This window comes from Lethenteron reissneri, chromosome 48, assembly GCF_015708825.2.
Source record: "Lethenteron reissneri isolate LAM-NWPU_2019-01 chromosome 48, ASM1570882v1, whole genome shotgun sequence".
NCBI classification, from domain to species: domain Eukaryota; kingdom Metazoa; phylum Chordata; class Hyperoartia; order Petromyzontiformes; family Petromyzontidae; genus Lethenteron; species Lethenteron reissneri.
Window position 1 is genome coordinate 1,024,162 of NC_083826.1, and position 26,183 is coordinate 1,050,344.

Here is a 26,183-nt window from a genome sequence, read left to right on the forward strand (position 1 = left end):
GAGATCCCAACAGGCTGTGACCGTCTGTGACCCACGCACGAGGAACGCGCCACACCTTCCCCCCACGTGCCCGGCATCGGGAAAATGTTGCGTGGGAAGTTGGAGCTGGCCAAACATCCAAATAGAGAACCACAGAGCTTGGGCAAATGTTGGCAGCAACGGCTCTGGCTGCCTGCCCACTGGTCTGTGGTTTCCAGTTGTGCGTTTTGCATATTGCGTAAAAACAATGAAAGTCAAACTAATGTGATTTTTTTTTATTCTCAAGAGCTGGAATTTACACAACTCAAGTGGCAACCCAAATTGAATGCAGCTTCTTTTTGTCGTGAAATCACTCGGCATCAGGCTGAGAGCATCAACTAAAATACAACATTGTCTTGTTTTATTTCTATTATTGTTTAGCGACTTGTTTACCGTTCCTATACTTTGCACTCCTGTGTTTTTCTATTGTTTGTTTTTGTAACGTTCTGACCCGCCCCTACTGGACATCTGTGAGTAAAGAGCTTTACAGCTCATCGGATTCCACCTGCAGTCTCAAAACATTCTGATTCGGATCTGTGCGAACGTTCCTTTTAATCGCAGAACTACCACTGAGATCCTCGATTTGAACCCAGAATCTCAGCGGTGCTCGCTCAGTCCTCCAATTCCTGAGCCACAGCGGCACATGCGAGCCAATCGTTATTTAGAAGGAGTGTGTGTGTGACACATGGAGCAACACGAGCCCCCAGGACATCACGCTCAGGCGTCTGCAGAGACGAGGGTGGCCGCGATGGTTCAGAGATCAGAGCACAGAGCTGCTGGACTCGAATTCGGAGTCCTCAACGGTAGTTCTATGACTCCCACTTTCGTGGGCCGCTGTCTAACACGAAGGTTTGTGACAGCTCTGAGGGAGATCCAAATGTAAGCCTCGTCTTGTGATGTGGCGATATCGCGAGCGGGACTGAATTGCCAAAAAAAAGACTTCAAAAGATGTTTCTGAATCCCACTTGCTCTCTGCCGTCAACTTCTGCTGCACGTCTAGAGTGGTCTACAGTGGTCTAGAGTGGTGTCGTGTTACCCGGGCCATGAACCATCATCACCACCATCACCACCACCATCAACATCAACCATCACCACCATCACCACCATCATCACCATCATCACCACCACCACCACCATCATCACCATCAATCATCACCACCAATCATCACCACCATCACCACCATCACCATCAACCATCACCACCACCACCACCACGTGCTCGGCCCCCATTTCTACACGCATGCCCCATGCTGTGAAACTCTCCAGAGACGGACGTTCGTGAGCGCTGCACACGTGAGTACGATGCAGATGTCGTGTGTGCATATCTGCGTGTGTGCCTGCCTGTGTGTGGTGTGCCTGCCTGGTGTGTTCATAGGTGCTCGCAAACAGCACTTGGGGGACATTTGTCTTTGAGTGTGAGTGCGGGGGAGCGGTGGTGTAGCGGTTAGCGCTACGCTGCGCTAGGAACCCGGCGACCCGGGTTCGATTCTCGCTCACGGCCAACACCGGTGACGATTATCTCAACCGGTTCTTGGCCTCCTCTAGGTCGACTCAGCCTTATATGAATACCTGGGGAGATATATGCGTCTGGGCTTGCTGCTGGCCACATCACCGCCTCGGTGCACCATGCCAGCCGTAATTGGCGCCTGATAACAGCACTTGGCCAACAGCAGCCGATGAGGCCGTGCTTGGGATCTTATTTTATATTTGTGGGTAGTGATAGATGGCGTTTGACACACTGCGCTGCAATCTGGGTAACCTGGGGTCGACTTCAGGCCACGGTACACATCACCAGTGTCCAATTAGTACGTGCACCTCGCTTTGCCTTGGGCAGCCCTCCCCACAACCCACTCCCCCGCCCCAAGGTTGACTCGGCCGGCAAATTAATTCCTGCTTCGGCCCCGTGCGGCATTGAACACGAACTCTGCGAGAGACGGGCCCGACAGCCACGTGAGCTTGAAGCTGCCCACGCCGTCGGCACTACGAGCCACAGCGGCAGCAGGAGGAGGGGGTACACTTGCTCACGGGGTGTTCATTTGTGTTTGTTTTGCGGACAACAGATATCTTTACAGAAACGATTACAAGAGACGAGGTGAATGTGAATATTTACGAATGACATTAAACGTAGGCGTTTGACTGTAATATTATTACGATTCATAATACAGGTTTCTTTGGGTTAGATCGCGTAAATATATAAATGTGTCGTTAAACCCGCCACCACCCGACACAGCCAATTAGTAAGGCTTGTCAAGTGAACAGAACGTGCCAATTCGTCACTAGTACAGCACTAACCGGTGTGCTGTAGATAAAAGCCACAACATTTACAAACACAACATCTAAAACGTTGTGGATTTGCTCTCCTACACACCGGTGTGCTGTGACAGGGTGACACCTGCTGGCCTGGGCAGGGAATCACGGGTACAGGCATAGAGGTAACAGCCAATCAGGGAAGGAGGCGTATCTGGGGCAAAGGTAACAGGCGGGGCGAGCCGAGATACTCCGGGAACCTGCTGGAAGGTTCCACGAGAGGGCGTGGCCAGAGACGGGGCCCAGCCACGCCTGGGGGGGTGTAAGGGGGGGGGCGGGGCTTAGCCACACCTGGGGGGGATGTAAGGGGGGGGCGGGGCCTGGGGGGATGTAAGGGGGGGGGGCGGACCCGGAGCTCGTGTGGGGGGGCCTGAGTCCTGGCTGCGTCGCTGTTCACCGACATCTCTCTCCGTCGCCCGGCCACGTGGAAGATCTCCTGCGTGGGTTCCATCGCCGTCGTCGCCAGCCAGCGGCGGAGACGAGAGGGGGGACCTCGCCGAGTGATCGGCTGTGCGTGTAGCCGGTAGAGGTGTTACTGCCTCGAGTAATATTCAGTGTGACCAGTGTTGGCCTGTGTTGTGCCCAGTGTGAGAGATAATGAAGAAGTACCCTCGATACGACGTGTCGTGGAAGTCGCTCATTACACGAGTAACGAATTGGCACGTTCTGTTTACGTGACCAACCTTACTAATTGGCTGTGTCGGGTGGTGGTGGGTTTAGCGACATCTATAAAGTTACGCTATCAAACCCAAAAAAACCTGTCTTATGGATGATTTTGGTCACGAAAGCCGACATGTTAAACTGACTATTGAGATAATCATCATTCCGCTTACCCAGAAGCGCCTGACTGATCCTCATGGCCATTTTTCAGGAGGATCCTGCAAGGTTTTTACGGTAATTTGTGGTGTACATTTTCTCAACATTGCTATGCTTGGCTCAATAACAGTTACACTCGATATTAGTTGTTAAACTAGCCCCTCATACGATTCCTACATCTTACAGCGATGTCACAGGGTCATTAATTTACATTTTCTAAGTGAGGGCATGCTTTGGTAATTCCATATAAAAACTTCCCAGGTGCTGGAAGGGGAAAATGCAACCATTGGCTCTGGACAAACTCGCACTATGGCAAGCTCTGACCACTGAGCAAATCCTAATTTGAACTATAACCATAACTCTGAGATGATTCACCACAGCGGTAATACAATTGTTTTATCCAATTTGTTTTTATAAATAAAACTACAAACTATTTTTCGTATTTTACCAAGTAAGGCCCACTGAGCTGTATAGAAGCGACCTGGCCACAAATGATAGCTCAACGAAGTGGCTTAGCATCGTGTGGACATTTATAGCTGCCAAATACTCTAAATGCGTGACGTTGATTCTAAATGTGGAGGGAAAAAACGGAGGATCCAGAGAAACATCAAGCTACCACAGGGAGAGAGAGAGACACCGCAAACTCCAAATATACAGACGTCAAGGGTCGGGATCTAACTCACGACCTCCTGTATACCAGGCGAGGTAGTCAACATTTCTCGTGTTTTCATGAGACAAAACGTCCCAGAAAGCAATGCACCATTTCAGCGCAGAGGATGTCCTCTGGAAGGTGACGTCAGAGACCTCCTCCCAAGGTCCCTTTCTGCATTGCCTCGTATTCACCCGAGGCGCCCGTCACCTCCACAGCAGACGCCTATAAGTGTCTGTCACCTCCATAGAAGGGCAAACAAACCAACAAATGTATCCCTCATTCGAACTGTATAATGTTACATTCGGTGACAAACGTAATAGAATTTAACATGAAGGGTTTTTTTGTACGGTCTTTTTTTGTGTCAAGGTTGCTGAGCACAGAATTAAAGGCCCCAAAACACGACGTGGCCAGCAACAAGCAGCGATTGTGAAGTTGTAATCGATAAGAGTGCCACTCGTTTCTTGAATCAAGCAAGATTGTTATTATTATTACAAGAGCTTGGGAAAAGACGATGGTGGAAGGAAACGTCGTGAGCTGTGGTGGGGGTGGGTGGGTAAGTGAGCGAGTGGGTGAGTGAGTGAGCGGGAGGATTGATGTGTGAGTGAGTGAGTGGGTGAGTGAGTGGGTGGGTGAGTGAGTGGTTGAGTGAGCGGGAGGATTGGTGTGTCAGTGAGTGGGTGGGTGAGTGGGTGGGAGAGTGAGTGGATGGGCGAGTGGGTGGGTGAGTGGGTGGGTGGGCGAGTGACTGGGTGAGTGGGTGAGCAGGAGTGTTGTGGTTGAACAGAGTGTGGATGGGACGAAACATCAGCAGCAGCAAGATCTTCACCATTAACAAATATCATCAGATAAAAAAAAACTGTCGCATCATAATCCTATTAGCCAATCAGTCTGCTCGACAGTTCTCAACGTGGTTTTCGCAGGGCTGAGAATATCAACTCACGACATCTCCGATTAGCACGGTTGGCTTCATACGATGCGAAAGAAGTTCAACATACGTGCGTAACAACCCGGCATAACCACAGGCGACTGAAACCCAAATGGGAATCCAGGATCTTGGCAGGAGCAGCTCAGTGCTTTTGGCAACAGACTCGACTTGATACTGCGCTGATGGGCAGCCAATGCCTCTGCTTCAGATGTATTCAACTGTTGCTAATCAAGACGGAACAATTTGCACACGACATGAATATATATCAAAATTAAGTGCATCGTGCATTAGCGAGTCCAAATTAATTGGACTCGCTAATGACGCATCCCGCAACAGTTGGTTTATTGAAGCTCGTTAGGAATGCCTCGGAGTGAATCTCCCATGCTCGAGTCCATTGTTACCTGGTGTTTTCACGCGCAAAGGAGTTGCAGACACAGCCTGTCGATACATAAATCGGTTCTTTGTTTGTCCAGGGGGTTGGTGCTGCGCCGTGAACTCAGCCATCCGAGTTTGTATCCCCGGCCACAGATGACCTTTACCGAATTCAAGCAACGCATTTATTTTCATTCCTTACAGATTGTTCATAACAGAGCTCATTGTTGCTGTCTGCTTGATGTTTTGGACATTTGAGCATGTGCTCAGCAAACCGGTTTATTTTACGTGGAACTCATTCCAGCACCGTTTTAATGAAGAGGCTTTCATCTAGCAGCGGACTGACAATGGGGCTCTACATTTGATGGCATCATTATTTGTAGAAATCATTATTTGTAGAGCAAAGCCTCGCGGAGTCTCAAGGCCCCCGGCCTCAGGAGGGGGTCTCTGTGTTGGGGTGGCTGGAGAATGTCGTCGTCACTGTTTGGCCAATTCGTTTTTTTTGTTTCTCACGTCTTGGTCAGTGTCATATTCTGTGTGCGGGAGGAAATTGAAGTGCCGTGTAAGATTAAACCCCACGTGAGAGAGATGGCATTTTAAAATGCGTACAAGTATTTTTTGTTTATTAAACTGGAAGCCAGTTTAATAAAATGTGCAGCACCGTGTCCCGTGATTGCTCAGATCTTCAGAAGTTTACAAGGCCTCGGGAAGACGGGAGGGGGTCTGGATGATTTGCATTTTAACACAAATAAATTACCATTCGTGTTTTGTTTAAATCCACGTGATGTACATCGCTTCAACTCGTGCCGTCTGCATCTGGACTAAAGCGCCTTGAGGTTTTCTGAAAGGGGGCTCTGGAAGCTGTAATTCTGATTAGTCTGTGGACACGTGTGAAAGAAGAGCCTCCTGGCTCATCGGGTTTCTTGTAGCTTAATTGTGATGTCGACTTCATTCCGTAAGTCGAAATAGTAACACAAAAATTTCCCAATGGGGAGTGGCATCTCATCTCAGGACTTAAAATTATTTTGTTTTGTGAATTTAGTCCCTTTTCTGGCATCTTTCAACGATCTGCCTTGGGACTGCAGATTGTTCTATGAACTAAACTATGAACCCGTGTTTTGTATTACCAAGTAAGGCCCGCTGAGCTATATCGCTGTTTTTGCAGAAGCGACGTGTCCGTCACGAATGGTAGCCCACAACGGAGCGGCGATTCATGTGGGAACGGAGAGCAGTCAACTACTAAAACGCACGTTTCTAAGCATGCTTTCATCACGACAGAGTATCCCTCCATTATGGCCATCATCATCATCATCATCACCTCTGCACGTACATTGCACATTGTAAAAATACAATCCACACACATTACATAACAGACACGAAATAATAGCAATTCAGTCCAGTTGGTGTTCTCGGCACTCTTGCAGAGCAGGGCTATGTCACGCACATTTCACAGACACAGCCTACAGGAGTGTCACAGTATGGGGCGACGTTGTCTCCTGCGCTTGATACAAATCAAGTAATTTGCAGCTAATTTTTTTTCTTCTTCTAAATTTTCCAAATTTGCACCGCGACGTCTGCACCCAGAGGCCTCTTCTCCCTTCCGCTCACGCCGTGGGGTCTTTAAAGGGCCCGGAGGTTCAGCAGAAGGTGCGAGGCCGCTTTTGTGGTCACTAGGATCAGCGTTGTGTGCGATTGTTGTTGGTGCTGCTGATGATTATATTCTGCTGCTGATGATGATATTCTGCTGCTGCTGCTGATATTCTGCCGCTGCTGATGATATTCTGCTGCTGATGGCAGTGGTGGATAGGTGGTGTCGCCGCTCCTGAAAATGATCGTTGCTACTGCTGATGACCACAATGATGATCCTGTTGCTCCAACGGATGACGATGGTGGTGGTGCTGTTGATGATCGTGGTGATGGTCGCGATGTTGATAATGCTGCTGCTAAACATCATCGTGGTGATGATACTTTTGATGATAATGATGGATGGTCGTGAGGATAAATATTGCTGCTGCTGATGGTAGTGGTGGATTGATGGTGGTAACGATGCTGTTGTTGCTACTGCTACTGATGATGGTAGACATGAGGTGGTTTGTTGGTGCTGACATTGCTTTCTGCTACTGAAGATGATGATGGTAGCGGTTAATTCATGGTGATATTTATACTCCTGATGATGACGGTAACGATGATGGAAGTGGTGGCTTTTTTTGTAAATGACAAACAAACGTGGCAGGGCCCTCCTGAGAAGAAGAAGAAGAGTCTTGAGACTCTGCGAGCCTTTTCTTGGGTACACGAGCGGCGTGATTATCAACAACAATAATAACTAGAATAATAATGATAATATCAATAATAACTATAATAACAACAATAACAACAACAACGATGTCGGCCCCACGGCTCTCTCCGTCTCAACGGCGCCGTCTGGGCCCAGCGGGCGCCGTCTCCACTCCCCTCCACTTCGCTCCAGGGGCCGTCACTGTCACCACCCCCCACCACCCCCACCCACACCCCCCCACCACCACCCCCACCCCCACCACCACCCCCCCACCACCCCCCCACCCCCCCACCACCCCCCCACCACCCCGGCCCCACCCACAGGCCCCCCCACCACCACCCACCACCACCCCACCACCACCACCCCCCCACCACCCCCTCCACCACCACCCCCCCCCCACCACCACCACCCACCACCACCACCCCTCCACCCCCACCCCCCCACCACCACCACCAGCCCCCCACCCACAGGCCCCCCCACCACCACCCACCACCACCCCAACACCCCCCCCACCACCACCACCACCACCCCCCTCACCACCCCCCCCACCACCACCACCAGCCCCCCACCCACAGGCCCCCCCACCACCACCCACCACCACCCCCTCCACCACCACCACCACCACCCCCCTCACCACCCCCCCCACCACCACCCCCCCCCACCACCACCACCACCCCTCCACCCCCACCCCCCCACCACCACCACCAGCCCCCCACCCACAGGCCCCCCCACCACCACCCACCACCACCCCACCACCCCCCCCACCACCACCACCACCACCCCCCTCACCACCCCCCCCACCACCACCCCCCCCACCACCACCACCACCCCTCCACCCCCACCCCCCCACCACCACCACCAGCCCCCCACCCACAGGCCCCCCCACCACCACCCACCACCACCCCACCACCCCCCCCACCACCACCACCACCACCCCCCTCACCACCCCCCCCACCACCACCCCCTCCACCACCACCACCACCCCTCCACCCCCCCCCACCACCACCACCCCTCCACCCACAGGCCCCCCCGCTTCCTTCCCCCCCGGCCCCCTGCTGCAGGGTATGGCAAGGCAGGCTCGCGATCAATGATGCGCGGAGCTCGCAGGTGTGTGTGTGTGTCTGTGTGTGTGTCTGTGTGTGTGTCTGTGTGTGTCTGTCTTTGTGTCTGTGTGTGTCTGTGTGTGTGTCTGTGTGTGTCTGTATGTGTGTGTGTATGTGTGTGTCTGTGTGTGTGTCATGATGGTGAGAGGGCCCGGGTAAAACTACGTGGCCGGGAGTCAGAGCCATTCCCTGTACACCTTGGGTTGCGACAGGGATGTCCTCTGGCTCCCACATTATGTAACATCTATTTTGACCACGTAGTTCGTAAAGCCTTCAATAGCTGTACCGGGGGAATGTCCATTTGGTACAGATATAATGGGAGGCTGATTAATGCCCGGGTGTGATCAAGGGATGGCTCCCTATTGGTCAACCACGTTATGTATGCCGATGATTTGGTAATAGCTGCTCATTCAGAGTTGGAGACGCTGCTGCTGAGACTGGAGAGTGCCACTAAGAGGTGGGGCGTTACCATCAGCCCCACCAAAACGAAGCACCTGCCTGGGTATTTTGTACCATCGGACACTCCACTCCCACAACTCCCAATCGGTGATGGGGATGTTGTGGAGATAGTGGAGAGTTTCCCATACCTGGGCAGTGTGCTTATGACCTGCTCCAGTTTAACAGCAGAGGTCTCACTCCGAATCAGTCGAGCGGCAATATCTTTTCATCGGTTGCGTAACGCTGTGTGGAAGCTACCTGGTCTGTCGCTCCGCACGAAGCTTCAGGTCTTCTCGGCCACGGTCATTCCCTCCCTTCTCTACGCTTGCGAGACGTGGACCCCCCTGGTGGAGCATCTTCGCCGGTTGGAAACATTTAGGCTGGCCTGCCTACGATCCATCCTGGGTTTAACCAGGCTGGATTGTGTGAGGAGCTCACAAATCCTTGAAAGATCTGGGCAAAGTCCCATCAGTGAGCTCCTCCGGCAGGCAAGGCTGCGTTGGCTGGGTCATGTAGCCCGCATGCCCAGCCACCGCATGCCTAAACAGCTTTTGTTTGGCCGGATCGAGGGGGCTAGACGGGCGCGGCACGGGCTGGAGAAGAGATGGAGTGATGTGGTACAGGAGGACGTGGAGCTGAGTGGACTTGCCGATGACTGGTACCAGCGGTGTCAAGATCGGCCTCAGTGGAGGAGGCTCGTGAAGGACGCTACTGGGCAGTTGGAGGCAGTCGCCCTCCAACAACAACGGAGGGCGGAGGAGCGATGCTCACAACAACGAGCGGAGCGCCGGGTGGCTAAAGCACAGCAAGTTGGCACAGTAGGGGGCACAGGTGGTGCATCAGCCAGTCATCTCGGTCATCTCGGTCAGTCGACCCGTGGCACCTGCTGGGTCTGCCCCGTGACCTCCTGCCAGCGGGCTTTCGACACTTCACGTGGCCTCAAGGTGCACTTGGCCTGGCACAAGCATCGTGGTGACGTCACCGCCACTTAGTGGCGAATGGCGGTTGTTGTTGTTGTGTCTGTGTGCGTGTCTGTGTGTGTGAGTGCCGTGTGTGCGTGAGTGCCATGTGTGTGTGTGTCTCTCTCCCTCTCTCTATCTGCGTGGGATAAGTCCCTAATCTGTGAGCGGCACCTGGCGAATGTCGAGGTGTATTTTTGCACAAACCCAAATCCTCTCCAAATGAATACTTTACATCTGCTACACACACACACACACACGCGCGCGCGCGTGCACGCACGTAACACGCAAACACGCACACACGCACACACATGCTGACCGCAGATCATGATTTCTTGATGTGTAAGCACAAAATAATTTCAACACGTTCGTCAATAACACCGCCAATAAAGGGGGAAAATAAATAAATGTACTGCAGTAGGCAACGTTTTGGCTATTTTAACACGTGATGAAGCACATTTGTTGTGACACTCTGTGTTGTTGATCTATGTCATGTGAAGATGGGCCATTGCCTGAAACGTCACCCCTTAAGGTTGCTCCTTGCAGGCCGTTTTATTGATGATGAATGTCTGGCGTTCTTGACTCCGGGTGATGCCATGGCCACAGATTTTGATTTGCGTGCAGCGCAGTGTGCGTACGTGTGTGCGTGTGTGTGTGCGTGCGTGCTTGCGTTTTTGTAAATGTGTTAAAAAAGGTCAAAGCGTTTTGTTATATCACTCATCTCCGCTTATGGTAGTGAGGTGGTGGTAGAAATTCCATGTTCATATGGCAGGGACAAGGCCAGTCTGTACGTGAGAAGAAAAACAATTCCTGCATCACATGGTCTCAGAACGTGGTGCTTGTACAGCATTAGGGATACTGAAGGCATGATGATGACGATGATTATAGTTGTGTATATTATGATTTATGATAACCCTGAGTCAGATTTGAACTCAGAATCTCGTGACTGGGAGCCTTTTTACTCAACCAAGCTGAAGACGATTGCTTGTGTTGCGATCGAAACGTCGTGATCATTTTGTTATTTTTCTATCTACGTGGCTTTACCGAAAGACCCGACGAATATGGGCTACAATGTTAAAAAAAAAACCAAAGTGATTTCCTGCTCAAATGAGCATTGATGCATTGGTGCTCATCTCCTGATTACACCCCTGCAGAGCCAGTGGAAATTCCACATTCATATGGCAGGGGCGAAATAATCCATAGAACAATCACTGTTGACCTCCTCACAAAGTGGTGCTTATTTTATCAACTCTGCAGGGATGATGGGCTGAGTCAACTCCCAACCAGAGCTTGAACTGGAGACTTTCCTGTGATGAACCGCTCGCACTGCCGCTGAGCCACCCGGTGGCTTGACCAAACACGTGCAGGACAACAGGTGTGTGTGTGTGTGTGTTCATGTGTACAGGGGGAGCGGTAGCGTCGCGGTGAGCGCTACGCTGCGCTACAAACCCGGCGACCAACACTAGTGACGATTAAGTCGACTCAGCCGCGGTGTGTAAAACATCGCCACTGGAGAGACAAAGGCGGCCGGGCGTGGTTTTGGTCACCCACCCCATCGTGTGTCGTGCCGGCCTTCATAGGTGCTCGCTAACACGACATCTCCCAACGCCACCGAGATGTTAACTGCGAGACATCATCCCCTCTAAGTGAAAGCCCTCTGACTCTTCTTAACGGTCATTACGACGTCTCTGCGTTGTCTCATTCCCGCCCCTGCAATGCCCCTGGAACTGCCGCCACTGCCGGCGGTCTCTGCCCGTGGCCGTCCTTGTACCGCAGGGCTGCTTTAGCCCAAAGGGGCATCACCCGCTGAAGCAAAGTCTTGAGTCTCTACAGTTGGCCCATCGCTCCACGCTTCTTTGCACACTTCTCAGCTCTCGATCCGTTTTCTTGGCCGTCGTCCGGCGAGTCTGTGCCGCGCGGCGTAGCGGGTACGGTGCACGCTGATGAGAATCTCCCTTTTCGAGACACATTGGTGCCTTTGCTTTATATTTCCAAGTTCGGGTTCCCCCCACCCACCCCACCCCAAAAAGCAATCCAATCTCCTCTGGCGCGTCCTCTTTATTTCATTTTTTGGATCCCAGTGGAAATTTGACTCGGTGGAAATTGATGGGTCAATCGAGCTCTCCCGAACCAGGAATGTGACAGGCGGACGCCGAGATTGCACGAAGCGAGTGACGTCATAGACACACTGCGCAGTGCCGGCTCGCTCGGGCGGAGAGAGAGGGGGGGGAGAACCAGGAGGAGGCGCCAGGAGGAGGAGTAGGAGTCGCAGAGACGAGCCGGAGGGCGGCAGCGGCGGCCACGCGCCGAGGAGCCGGCGGCAAGTCGCCCCCCTCCCCCCCCCCCCAAGCTCTGCGGTCCTCTATGGAGCGGTGCGCGCGAAGACGCGGTGAACGAGGTTTTGACTCTAGATTTGAAGCTTTCGTGACTGCAAGGATTCATATTCTTCGGGTTTTTTCGGTAAAGTCGCGTAGGTATAAAAATTAAATTAATAAAAGTAAAATATAAATAAAATAAAAAATCACGACGTTTCGGAGGCAACACAAGCTTCCGTCTTCAGGTGGAACCGTCACAGCACGATTGCTGTATTACTTGATCAACTTGATACTGCTATCGTGCTGTGACGGTTACACCTGATCAACTTGATCAACTTGATACAGCAATCGTGCTGTGACAGTTCCACCTGAAGACGGAAGCTTGTGTTGCCTCCGAAACGTCGTGATTTTACTTTTATTTTTATTTAACTTTTATTAATTTAAATTTTTTTGTTACCTACGTGACTTTACCGAAAAAACCGAAGAATATGGGGTTTTTGACTCTTAATTTATATCCAGATTGGTAAACCGCCAAGGTATAATGGTGAACAGCACACTGGACTTGCAGTCCAGAGTTCGCCGGATTGACCTCCCAGCGAGGCAGTTGAAACAATGGGGCAAGGTCCTTGAATCCCCCCAAAAACCACCTCTGTCCACCCGGCAGTTGTAACTGGGTACCGCCACAGTCTTGTGGGCAGGCCTCGCACGCTCGCTCATTAGGCCACGTGGCCTTTAACTCCGACGGTGGCGTAGCACCGCGATGTAGCACGTGGTCTGTCTCCCACTATTAGCGTGGTGTGGGTGCTGGGCTCGTCATCGTTGGTGTGAGTCGGCTTCTAATCACGCGGTGACACGTGCACAGGCTCGATGCTGATTCAATATCACTTCTGTAACAAAGCAACCCCGCTTGTAATTGGGGTGACCGGTTGGCTCGGAGGTCAGGGCACTGGTCTGCCGCTGATGAGGTTCTGGGTTTGATTTTGGGTGTCAGACTTCTCTGGCAGAGTGAGGATTTGGACACTTCCCTGGGACAGGACGCTCTAAATGGCTGAAGTATTAATTTCATTCGCAGTCTTTCTCGACCAATGTTATGACTCGTAATTCGTTTATTTTGGGTTATTTTCTTTTTTGAAGGTGGGAGAGAGCAAGAGCGGTCCTGGAAGCGTCGACCTCACAGCGGTTTACGGGATCTGGCAGATGGAAGGAAGTGAAGGCGCAGTGCGTTGGTTTCGATAGCCCTGGTCGCGATGACATCACGGTGACGTCATTATCAGTGGCTACGCAAAAGAAACCAACAACATGTGTGAATTGAATCCCTGAATCGCGCTTCACCTTCGTGAAGGTGAAAGCTCGCGCCTTTTGTTGTAAATGATCATGGACTGACGTGAGCCAGACTTTAGTTCCACTGTGGGGGAGGGAGAGGAGTTGAGTTATTGTGGGAACTGGAGGCAAAGCCAGGGCTGATTTGGAGGCGAGGGGAAAGAGGCAGACAGATTCATGTGGGGTGCACTAGACCATTAATTCTCTCGGGCCATGTATAATTAATGTCCGAAATTTGAAAAAGTACAGAAAGTGTCCGAGTCAAAGTCGTGGAACAAGTGGGGCGAGCCTTGCGTAAAGTTCCTTTGTGTTCATTGGTGGCTGAGAGGTCAGACCTTTCATACGGCTGCCACCGCTGAGATATGCGGAGTTTGAATCCATGTCACCGGTGACTGCGCGCACAAAAAAAAAAACATCGTAAAATTTGGAATTTCGCCTGATATGTTTTAAATCCCCATCTCTGCCAACGAAATGTTGTTGCCTCGTCTCCTGTCATGCGACGATTCCATGGCAGAGTGCGTGAAGGGCAAAGCGGCCACTCGGAGGATTTATTTTTAGAAGGGTCCTGTGGACATCATAAATCTCTGATCCACGGATCGCACTGCTCTGCGAGATTTCTGAATGGATTCACCGGCGTTGTGCGTTCGAAATGAAGAGATGTGGGGCTTCAGATCGAGGGTTTAATTTTAATATCTGTACAACGCGCTGAGCAGGCCTGCATCAGGCCTCCATGAGCCACGTGGTTGGTGTGAAAACAAAGGTTACCACTCCGGAACTCCGCCAGCCACCTACAATTGACCGCCCGTGTACACACACACACACGTGTCCACACACACACACACGTGTACACACACACACGTGTACACTACAACCGTCATTCACCACTAAGTGGTGGTGACGTCACCACGGCGCCTGTGCCAGGCCATATGCACTTTAAGGCCACGTGAAGTGTCGAACACCGGCTGGCAGAAGGTCACGGGACAGACTCGTGCTGCTTCGTGCTGCTGCACAGGGGACCTGTCAGGCGATGCCGGCCGCTGCCTCCTGAGCCTGACTCAGACACCTGCCAGCCCTGAGCCAGGAGGCCAATGCGTGGGTGCCACGGTGGCGAGATGTCAACTACCTCGCCGGGTATGCAGGATATCGTGGGTTCAACCCTGACGCCTGTATGTTTGGAGTTTGCGTGTCTCTCTCCCCGTGGTCGCGTGGATTTTCTCTGGGTCCTCCGGGTTTTTTCCCTCCACATTTGGAAACGCGCGTTTAGAGCCATTTCACTACTCTAAATTTCCACATGATAAGCCACTTTGTTGAGCTATCTTACGTGGCCAGGTCGCTTCCGAAAAAGAGCTATATGGCTCAGTGGGCCTGACCTTGTAAAATAAAAAAATAGTTTAACTTAAATCGTGTATAGAGTTGTCCCTCCCTGATCGCCACTCCTGTACGTGCTGCCCTGTCTCCGCGATGGATGGTTGTGGGCAAGCTGCCGCCAGTTCGCTGCGGGAATGCCAAACTTGGCGAGGTCGACACGCAGCAGAGTGTGCTTTTATCTGAGATCCTACCCTCCTTTCTTCCTCTTGCGTCCCACCCTGACCTGGAGTAGCCATCCCTACCTTCTCCTGACTGCACGGACAACCCAGCGAGGCTGGGCCCCTGGTGCTGAGGAGATGTTGTCTCCCTCGCCTGGTACGCAGGAGGTCGTGAGTTCGACCCCGACCCTGACGATGCCTGCTGCTGTATATTTGGGGTTAGCGCATTCTCTCTCCCTGTGGTCGTGCGGATTATTTTCCTCCGGGTCTTCTTGTCCTACACATGCGTTTATATTATTTGGGCCGCCGCTCTATCGCGCGTGGCCCGGGTCGCCTCTGACCGAGATCTCGACTGCTCGAGTCGAGATCTCCGCACCCTAAAGGAACCCCTCCACGTCGGGACACCCGGTGCGCCGAGGCCCCCATGAGGGCGGTGGGCAGTGGCCGGGAGTGTGGAGGGACAGGAGGAGCGAGCGACTGTCGCTGAGAGGTCACGAGGTCACGAGGCGACCGTGGCCCAGCTGGCCGAACCGCCCCCCCACCTCCCCACCATCGCCTTCCTCGCTGCCGTCGGCTCCAATCACGACGATCAAACCACAGAAACGCGGGGGGGGGGGGCTGCTGCTGGCGGGGGCGGGAGTAGAAATTGCGCCGAACGAGCGCTGGTCTTTAGGCGAGCGGCAGGCGGCACCGCCGCGAGCGGTTACGCGGGCCGCCCAGACGCTGTTGAGATTGCGAGGGGCAATAAAAGTGAAAATTGACTTAGCGTCGAGATTTAGTTTCTCACTCAGATGCTGCCGTCCCGTCCCTGTGCGTCGATCGCGTTATTCATCGAGCCGAGGGCACGCCGGCATCGGTCATCACTTTTGCGAGGTAGTACCCTCAAAACCTGCAAGTAAAGCATTTTATTTTCATCGATTTCATCATCATCATCACAACCGTGAACTATCCACTACTGAAATGAGACCTCTCCATTCCGTTACCATCCCTCGCCGGCTCGGGATGCAACTGTCCGTCTAGGCCAGTATTGGTAATTTAGCCCAAATTTTATCCCAAATGCAACATTGGTGTCGGGTCACGGGACAAAGTATCCATTCGGATGTCTCGCAAAGCAACCCTCTGTGTCAGAGCATCGCCCACGAAAGCGGATATGACAGCTACCTCTGAGATCACCTCGTCAAGTGATCTCTGGTCCACACACAGTAGAAGCCAGCACTTTTCCACCCGCTCTCTCATATGAGAGTAATATTGTCCACGTCCACGTGACAGTCAAACAAATATTTCATTCTCAGAGCTGGAATGTGGTCAAACTGAGTGCAGAACCTAATTTTGTTGTTGTATGTTGTGCAGTCATTGATGACCAGGCTGAGCCCACAAACTCACTACCCCTGAGAACCCAGTTGAAACCACGGCAGCCAAGACCCAGATTTGACCCCAGCAACCTCAGCAGTGGTGCTGGGCTCACCGCCCCGACCTCTGGGGGCATGAGGCCACCTCATCGTTTTTCATCGTTTTTCATCGTTTTTGCGACTGTCGTAGCCAGTCACGAGCACGCATTACAACACCCAGGGCATCTATGTAGCAGTGCTTAGGCTGCTGATACGTGCGTATGTGTTCATGTACGTCCGTTGAAATTCTTTCGCGCCGTACGTAGCCAACTGTACTCATCAGAGGTGCTGTGGCCGTGCGGGATGGTTGGTGCGCCGACTTGCAGGAAGGAAGGATGGCTTTTCATTTTGAGCAAAACGTATTTTTCGAAAGCGCAGCCTTGCATTTTGCACATTGCGTGCGTGAGGAATCTTTTGTCTGCAACGTCAGCACCGATGATTTGCCAGCATTTCAGTTTTTTCCTTTTGTAAATTTGCGTCCACATCATTTTATTCTGCAACGCGAAAGCGACGACGCTTTTACGGGAAGAAAAAAAAACCCGCCTGACCTTGGAGTTCATGCACAGCGACTTGTAATCTCTTGCGTGTGCGCAGAGATCCGCGGTATTTTTCTGAGCAATCGGACATTCGCCGTTGCTTGTTGCTACTCGTGCACAGTCGCGCTCACGCACGCACATGGCTCGCGAGAATTCCACGTCGAACTTGATACTTGCAGTTGAAGCGACCAATCGGCCGTTGTTGCACATTAGTCAAACGTGCACGCTTCCACATGGGTAGCCGGGCTAAAGCGTTATCTAATGAGCATTCAGACTATTTCGGTTAATTTGATGAACGCACGCCTATGACCCATGACCTTTGTCAGATGTTGGCAGCTCAGCAGGTTTGAGCCTGGGATAGGTGACTGCTGTGGATTAACAGATGCTATAGGCTGCTCCAACATCTATTTGCGCCCCCCTTCGCCAACTCCTGCTGACCAGAGTGGTGAGGTATGGTCATGTAACCCTCACGGCCCGCTCGGCGTAGGGGAGGAGGAGTGCCCTCCTCCTGCAGTGGGTTGACTGAGGGTCGTAGATATTTGTGCAAATTATCTCGGCTAAGGGAGCTACTGGAATTGTCGGCTAAATGAGGGACATTACAATCAAGATGGTTAAAAAGAAAGGTACAGAATCAATCCTCACAATTGCCTCGGAGGGCCATCGTCATCATCGTGGGGCCGTGGGTGAATCCACTGCTGGATGAAGGCTTCCCCAACCCCACCGCCACCTCTCATGATCCTAAAATCCTACAATCCACCCAGCGCCTGCAAACAAAATTATTTCACCGCTCCACCTCCTCGGTGGATGTGACGCGCGTACACGCCCCGTCTCTTCGCTGCCGCTCCGTTTCTATTCTCGACCGTGGTCCGTCGCCCCTCCTGGCCGCGACGTGTCCTGCCCAAGCCCGCCGCCCTTTTTAGCCGCTTGAATTATGTCATTAGCCTGCTTGTGCCGTCTAATCCACGTGTTCCCATCTCTAGATATAATTCGAATCTTGCATCTGTCCGCGCTTCTTTGTGCACTTCTCAGTTTCTGCTCTGTATACGTTGTTCACGACCACGGTGTTTCTGAACCACGTATTATTATGATTATACCAAGTGCGTACTGATTAAAATGGAGAGTCCACGGGCTCAGAGACTGGAATGATTGACGCAGGGCTTCAAGCAGAGTAACTGATTTCTAAAGCGCACAAATGGAGGTGGTTGGGTGGCTCAAGTCAAGTTGATTTTTGTTGAACCAGGTGAGCACTCGAGAAGCCGGGACGAGTCGAGGTCACCAAACTGATAAAAGCAAAACAAGTCAAACAAAGTTCTGCAATGCAGGAAATAGAAATCGCAGCAAGAAAGAAACAAAGCGATGAGAGAATGCTGAGTTGGCAGAGCTGCTGAGTTTTCTGGGTTCACGTCCAAGTTTTAGCCGCCTGGAATTAAACTGTTTCTCAAATCTAGTAAGTTGTGGTCTCAGCCCGGTTAGCAAAGACTGCATCAACAAAAACAATACATTACATTAAACATTTATATTAATTTCGTATATGCCACCTCTGGGAATTGAATATGTAGGGTTTATTTACCATACAATGAACAATCATCGCAGGGCATATAATTGGTGTGTCCTGGGGATGTGCTCCCGAATTTCAGATGAATCCTAAACATCTGAAAATCACATGAGACCCGATTAGGACATTTTGTATGATCCGAATATTTTTTTCGTCTTTCGGATTCTAAAAAGGAAAGTGACATCACTCATATGACGTCACTTCCACTGCGTTTCATTCAAGTGACGTCACCCTTTGCGTGCCCCAAGGACACACAAGTGTACATGACAAAGCGAATGATTCGAAAAGATTCTAAACTTTCCGAAAAACTTTTGAAGCACAAAACTCATCCCTCGTGTGCCCTGGTGTGGATAAGACGTCTCAAGGGATTTTTAAAAAATACATTCTTTGATGTCATCTTCCAGGGCTGTTCACTCCACACGCGGTAGTCCACCGTCCACACGAGTCCTGAATAGAGACATCTTTGCTCATGACAAACTGCCAATAATTAATTGGCAGGATAGATGTAAAAAATAAATAACCTTCATTGAAATACGGCCTTAAACAAACGCTGCGTTAAGTTGTCCAGCCGCATTTTAACGTCCCGTTTTTGTATTGACGTATTGATCGACGTCCCGTTTTTGCAGCCTGCCAAGGGTTATGATTCACGCACAGAATTGTCGGCATCGGTCAAGGAGACGGCGAGTCGGCCCCGCCGAGACCGAGGGCGTTTGAGACCACGGTTCAGCTGGCCGTGAACAAAGTGCGCTCTCAAGTGGAGCGACGTTCCGTGGCTCAGTAAGCGATGGGCTGCACTGCGGCGGGGACGTAATGGCGTCGAGCCGCGGTCCACCCTAACAAACCACGGCAGCAGTGGATGCGGACAGCTGATGATGCACAAATTGAAATTTTAAACTCTCCAGTAGTGTGCGACTGCGGTCATCCAGAACAGACCGTAACGACGCGACACACCGATCCACAAATACGAAGGAGACACCGCGGCGATGCACTCCGCTGCTCCTGACGCTGTTAGCCGGCTTGAGCCACCTAAACGTGAAATTGTAGTCGGTGCCCTGTGTCTACATCGGTCGAAGAAGAAGAAGCCCGGCAAGGGCTCGGGAGGCTCCAGGTTGTTTTTCCACTGCAGAAGCCGAGCCGTGCTGCTGATGCCAAACGCGGATATTACTTGAGACCGTTGAGATGACACGGAGACGTTGTACCCTGGCAGTGTACTGGCTGTTGTTAGGCACCATGAATGGGTTATTAGCCCTGCTTCCGCCCCCCCCCCCCTCACCGGCCCTGCTTAGCTCCGAGCCATATTCAGATGTCTTGTAGGGGTTCAGGTTTTAGCTCAGAATGGCAAATAGCAAAACCACGCGTACTATGAGGGCCCTATGCTGGCTCGGCTCCGGTTTGCCAGTGGAAAAGGGTGTCTTTGTGAGCCAGAAAGCCCCTCCTCAACCACGCTCCATCTCCAGCTGATGCTGGCCGCACTTTACTTGCCTGCCCTGAGATTCCAGTATTGTATTTTACTTTTTGTATTTTCCACCAAATGCGTCTGCCATTTTGTCGGTGGAGGCCATAGCGCACGGCTCGCAACTAGAAAGGTCGCGGGTTCAACTCTCGGTCGGCAATCAACTTGGTTCACGATTTCTCCGAGTGTCGCATTGTGGGACGTCAACAACGGCGGTTTATTTCTCCCCCGAGATACAAACCTCCCCCCTCGTAGCAACGTGGTGATTTCAAGAACTGGCTTTGAGTTGTGGAAGGGAGCTTAGCTCCTCTGCACACTCAGTTGAGTAGAACACCACCGCTCGTGACTTGGTTTGTGTCCTCGAAGGATGTCTCGTACAGACCTGCCGGCAGGGATTCCCTGTAGCTGTGCACGCACAGATCGGTGATTGATTTCCTCTGTGCGATGCGACTGCGTGGAAACGCCCTATCATACATCCATTGTTGTTGTGTTGCTCTGTGTGTGTCACAGCTGGCCCTGAGCCAATTAAGCAAACAATATATTATACACACAGTTGTTGTTATTGCTATTATCATGAGCTGTCACTGGAGACGAGGCTCAGGCCCACGAGGCCACTACGCCTCGCGAACGTGGCTTGTTCATTTTGAGTGGCAGCCCAAGTTCACTTAGCCATGTTTCAGAATCCGAAAATCGGAAGCCGGTCATTGTTTCCAGTGCCAAGTTCGTCACGTGCAGACGTACAAGCAGCACAGCGGTATCGCTGGGACCTCTTTTGCCAGGATCAAAATGATGAAACAATAAGAATGGTGTATGTGTACCCTTTCTGGCAATAAAACAGGAGGCGTGTTCAGATGTTCAAACACCAAATATAAACATTTTGCAAGGCATGGAGTCTGCATTGGCCACACGCACTTGTAGTGAACATGCAAACAAACATGCTCTGATATAACATACGCACTATCTTTGAAACTGATTGGCCTACACTAGAGACAGCCTACTTCGTGGCCCAGTCTCACCAGTGCCAGACCAGAGAACAACACTACAGGCGAACAGCACGGTGGTCTACGTCACCGCGTGAGTGATGCATTTGAACTAATTCTCCAGTTAAAAGGTAAATGGTGCAGCCCAGCAAGTATTCGCTCAAGCCACTGCTGGCGGAGGGGCCTCCAAATAGAGGGAGCTCGAAGAGGGTATTTGGCCTACTCTTCCACGCTAACCAGACGTGTTTGAGGAGTTTGGCAAGCCCACGCTTGACACACACCACATACGAGCTCTCAATTGCCCAACTGTGGTGAACCCATTTCACTGCTGGGTGGGCAGAGGTGGTGGATGTGGAGTGGGGGGGAAGGGTGGGGGGGTGTGGGTGTTGGGGGGTGGGGGGGTTGGGGGGGTAATCAACTGGCACCGTTTTGTGAACTGCCACCGCACGAGCTGGCATCGGACCGGTGACCTCAGGATTGCGAGTCCAGAGAGCTGCCCATTACACCGGGGCAGCTCATCATTGAGCACAGGTTCAAGCCCCAGGCTCTTGGAGGCGCTGGGCCGCTGGTTTAGTTTGGGCACCACGGTGGTGAGATGTTAACTCGGCATGGCTCCTGGTATACAGGACTCCTGCTGCTGTATATTTGAAGTTTGCGTGTCTCTCTCTCTCTCTCTGTGGTCGCGTGGATTTTAATCCGGGTCCTCCGGTTTTTCCCTCCACATTTATAAACATACGTTTAGAGTATTTGGTTGCTATAAATTTCCACGTGATAAGCCACTTCGTAGACCTATCATTGGTAGCCAGGCCACTTCAGAAAAAGAGCTATACAGCTCGGTGGGCCTTACCTGGTAAAATAGACAATAGTTAAGTTGAGTTTTTAGTGTCTCTGACATGGCCGTTATGAACTCCCTGAGCCATTAATCCACCCGAGTGCTTCATTATCTTACACAGTGCTTGAACCTCTCGGCTGAAGATTTATCTTGATTCTATCTCTAATTGTATTTTAAGACCATTTTTGCAAAAGCCCTCGGGGTATCTTCAGTGCATAAGTCCAATGGCCTCTACTGTACGCATGTGCTCTCTCTGGTCTCTGCCGTGGAGTCATTATTTGCCTCCATTGCAGAGACCCAAGTTGAATTATGTTCTCGGGGGATCGGCACAATCACAATTCCTCTTCTGCCCGTGGTTCAGGGACCTCCCCAAGGTCAACTTGGCCTGGAATGAGCTCACCACGTGTTGAGGTTCCACACAGCTCGGGTTGGAATTCCCAGAAGATGCAGCATCGTTCAGGCCCTCATCGGCACGCCGGGCCGGTAACAGACCATGGAATACTTTTGAAGCGACCTTTTGAACCTGGATTCAAGCTCATCACTCCGATGAGAGTACACACAGCAGCAACCATTACCGCTCACTGGCAGACGAATGTCCACTTGCAGGCCCGTGCCACACAGTCCGAGCTGCTGCCACTCGGAGTGCCCTTCGATTGCTTGAGATGGAGGTGTGATGCGAAGTTCTTTGTAATGCGGAGGCATTCAAGCAGCTCCATATAAACGTAATCACTTATTATTAAACTGATGGAAGGCAGTACATCAAGATGGTCACCAGAGTTCCCACTGTATGATGTCAGGCTCTGGTCACTGTCGAGGTGCCTGGAACGAGAAACATTTGCACTTGCTAAGCGGTGGTGCAGTGGTTGGGGCGCCGCAACAGGGATGGGTTTCGGGTAAAACAAAAGAAAGTTACTCTGGATTTTTAAGGGCAGATGTTGAAGATTGTTTTGGTCATTTACATTCTGCGCGAATGAAAAATGTCTTCATGCTGACGATAGCGATGCCACGTAACGCCACCGTTGGTGGGAAAAGAGCGGCCAGTGAGGTCACGTGAGAAATTTCACTTCCGCTCTTATCGGATCGGCCCGAAACAGCTCTAAACCGCAAGCTATTTTTATTTGACCAGATGATGCCCATTGTGCTGTATCGCTCTTTTTCAGAAGCGAACGGGCCACAAATGATTGCTCAACTAAGTGGTTTAACACGTGGAAATGTATAGCAGCAAAACACTCTTCAACGCGTGTTTATAAATGTGGAGGAAAAAACCAGAGGACCCGGGGAAAAATCCACACGACCACAAAGAGACGTGCAAACTTCAAATATACAGCAGCAGCAGGCGTCACGGTCGAGATCGAACCCACAACCTCCTGCATACCAGGCGAGGGAGTTAACATCTCATCGCCACCATGGCGCCGGTGCAGAAATGAAGCAAACAGAAATCAAGACAAAAACAACCGTGACGCATGAGCGGTTGGTTGGCATATGGATAGACTCACCCCCGTCATAGGAATGTGAAATCCCCCCCCCCCCCCCCCCCCACTGGCTCAGAGCTGCAAATGACGTGAGCGGTAATTGAGGATTAAGTGCTGCTCAGCAATGACATGGCAAACAGAAAGCATCGTCATCACCATCATCGCCATCGTTGTTACGCACAGACACACACAGGGCAAGCTTTTAAAACCGTGTGCATCAAACGGCTGGCGCCTGATGCAGCGCGTGGCATACAGAAATAGCGGCGTTTGAACGGTGCGAGTGAGATTTGTGACAATTGGCGCGTGTCGAGGCATTTTGAACGTTGTGCCGGTAACGTATTTGATGATTTGATTATAGATTTGATAATTTGATAATAGATTTGTCCTCGCTTTATGCAGCCGGGTAAATGTGACTCGGACTGAGACAATTGTGCGGTGATGCTGTCAGGAAGCAGAAGAAGAATAATAATAAATCATCTGACGTGGATGTCTGTAGATTGGAAATGATTAATTATTTAGCAGATTTCCGCCATTTTTTATAATTAATGTGCTTGGTATTTAAATATAGCATTGATACATTAATGGCACCCACTAATTATGGTAATTTATGTAAATGAATCGAATACGTTATTCTACTGTGTATGAATTCGCGTGTTTCCTTTTTCCCCACTTGTGGCAATGCAAAATCAGAATGCGTGTTCCCGTGCACGAGGGTTGAGTTTTGGGCATTTATATATCGGGGAAAATCACGGATCGGAATTTCGCTGCACAATACAATGTTCCGTGGTCGAATGCGTCGTCGTTTTTCAAGTAAACCACATCTCACGTCCACCGAGGAACCACAGCGGAGGCAGCTGGAAGGCAGCAGCCTGGCTCTGAGCGGGCGCTACCAACACTTGCCAAGGCTCTGTGGTTACCTGCCTGTGAAGACGTTTTTCAGCCAATTAATAAGCGTACACACGCGGGAGATAACCGAACCCACGCGTGCGAGGGGGCAACACTCAATCCCGTACGGAGGGAACAGATGGAACAGATGGAGATTAGTCCACACTTTGCTGGAACCGCCTCTCCTGGCGAGCCAGGGTACGTGTCCGCCTCCACGCCGTCGGGAAGGGAGTTTCACGACATTTGTGCGGTGATCCACCGACCCCGGCTTCCTCCGCACTGCTGGATTACAGGCCACGTGCCTAGCCACCACTTCACGGTGTTTGTATCATTTACATGATGTTTTATATATTCGTTCGTGTGTCTTTGGGCTCAGTGAAAGTGACGTCACTCGATGTTACGTGACGCTATTTTTTGGTGGGAAACCGGTGAAGTGACGTCATATCAGTCACGTTGCTTCGCTTTTTACAGAATAAATCCGAGACAAGTTTTATTATTTGGAATCCTCCGATATTCTGTAGCCAGGCCTGATATATATATATTTTTTTATTAATCTGCAAATTGACAGCACATCCCTTATGATTATTAATGCCATAAAAATGTGGAATTTCCAACGCTGGCTCGGGGTCTGTGAATGCTCACTTGGGCAGGAAATCACTTTGACTTTGCTTCAACGATCGTCAATTACGTGAATCTACGTGAATCCCATGAGATGTGTTCTCAATGTGTTGGAATGCAGCGGTTGCAGTGGTTTGCACACTGCACAAAGAACGCCGGTGATCAGTTCCATCGTAAACTAAACTATTTGTTATTTTGCCAAGTAAGGCCCACTGAGCTACCCTACCACACATGATAACTCAACGAAGTGGCTTAGCACGTGGACATTTATCGTGGCCAAATACTCTAAGCGCACATTGATTCTAAATGTGGAGGGAAAAACCGGAGTACCCGGAGAAAAATCAAAGTTACCACTGGGAGAATATCAAAACTTCAAATATACAGCAGGCATCAGGGTTGGAATCGAACCCACGATCTCTTCCATACCGGGCAAGGAAGTTAACATCTCACCACCACAGCACCCATGATACCTGGCCATGGCCAACATTGATGGTGAGCAATATTTGAACCTATACTGGGTACCACCTTCACCAATTCGTGCTGATCAGTGTGGTGAAGTATGGTCAACACTCACCATGGCCGACACCCTCATGCGATGACGTACGTTTATGTCATCGCAACGGAACTGCTTCGGAACACAATCGGAAGTCAAAGGCTGCACGGGAGGAGGGTGTCTGGCACAGTTTTGGGACCAGCTGCCACAGAGTGCGGTCGTGTTGCTACAGTTTATTTTGGTGAGTAACAATGTATTTTAAAAACAGCGGCGCTACGCCTCTCTAAATAAAATGAACGCTGAGCCGCATGCGCGTTCCATGATTCGGCGGCGAACGGGACAAGACAAAGATCCCCCGTATAGCCTTAACAGACTGTAAGGGCAGGTGCTGTTAGCGAGCACCTATGAAGGCCGGAACGGTACACGAGGGGGTGGTTGGCCAGCACCACGCCCGACCGCCTTTGTCTCCCCAGTGGCGATGTTTACACACCGCACCAGGTACTCATTTGAGGCTGAGTCGACCTAGGGGAGGCCCAGGACCGGTTCAGATAATCGCCAACGGGACACCCGCCCTGTTGCCTGCAGACGTCTGAGAACGGGCGGTTACGAAAAGGGGGTTAAGAAAGGAAATGGCCAAGCATCCCAATCACAGGGTCCCTCCTGAAAGTGGAACGGGATGCACACTGGTGGTGTTACTCACTGACCTTACGACCCCGGAGGTCTCGGCAGCTGAAACAACGGTGCAGATTTCTTAAACACTCCTCCGGATCTCTCCACCCAGCGGAATAAACGGGCGCAACCTCGGTGACGGGAAGGTCGCGTGCGGTGCGGCACGGCACAAGTCGTGGGTACTCCCACCTCCTCAACGATGTCTGGCCTTCTTGGAAGAGTAGGCCAAGTACCCGCTAGAGGGGCTCTCTGAAGCGCCTTCTGTTGGGAGGCACT

The 26,183-nt window shown here is 51.3% G+C and overlaps 1 protein-coding gene across 1 annotated transcript in view; it reads left to right on the top strand.

The window, feature by feature from the left end:
• Nucleotides 1–11,347: 11,347 nt before the first annotated feature.
• Nucleotides 11,348–26,183, top strand: part of FAM163B (family with sequence similarity 163 member B) — a 24,415-nt gene continuing 9,579 nt past the window's right edge. Inside the window, 1 exon segment of the mRNA XM_061571830.1 lies at nucleotides 11,348–11,445. The gene's annotated coding sequence lies outside the window, so the exon portion shown is untranslated.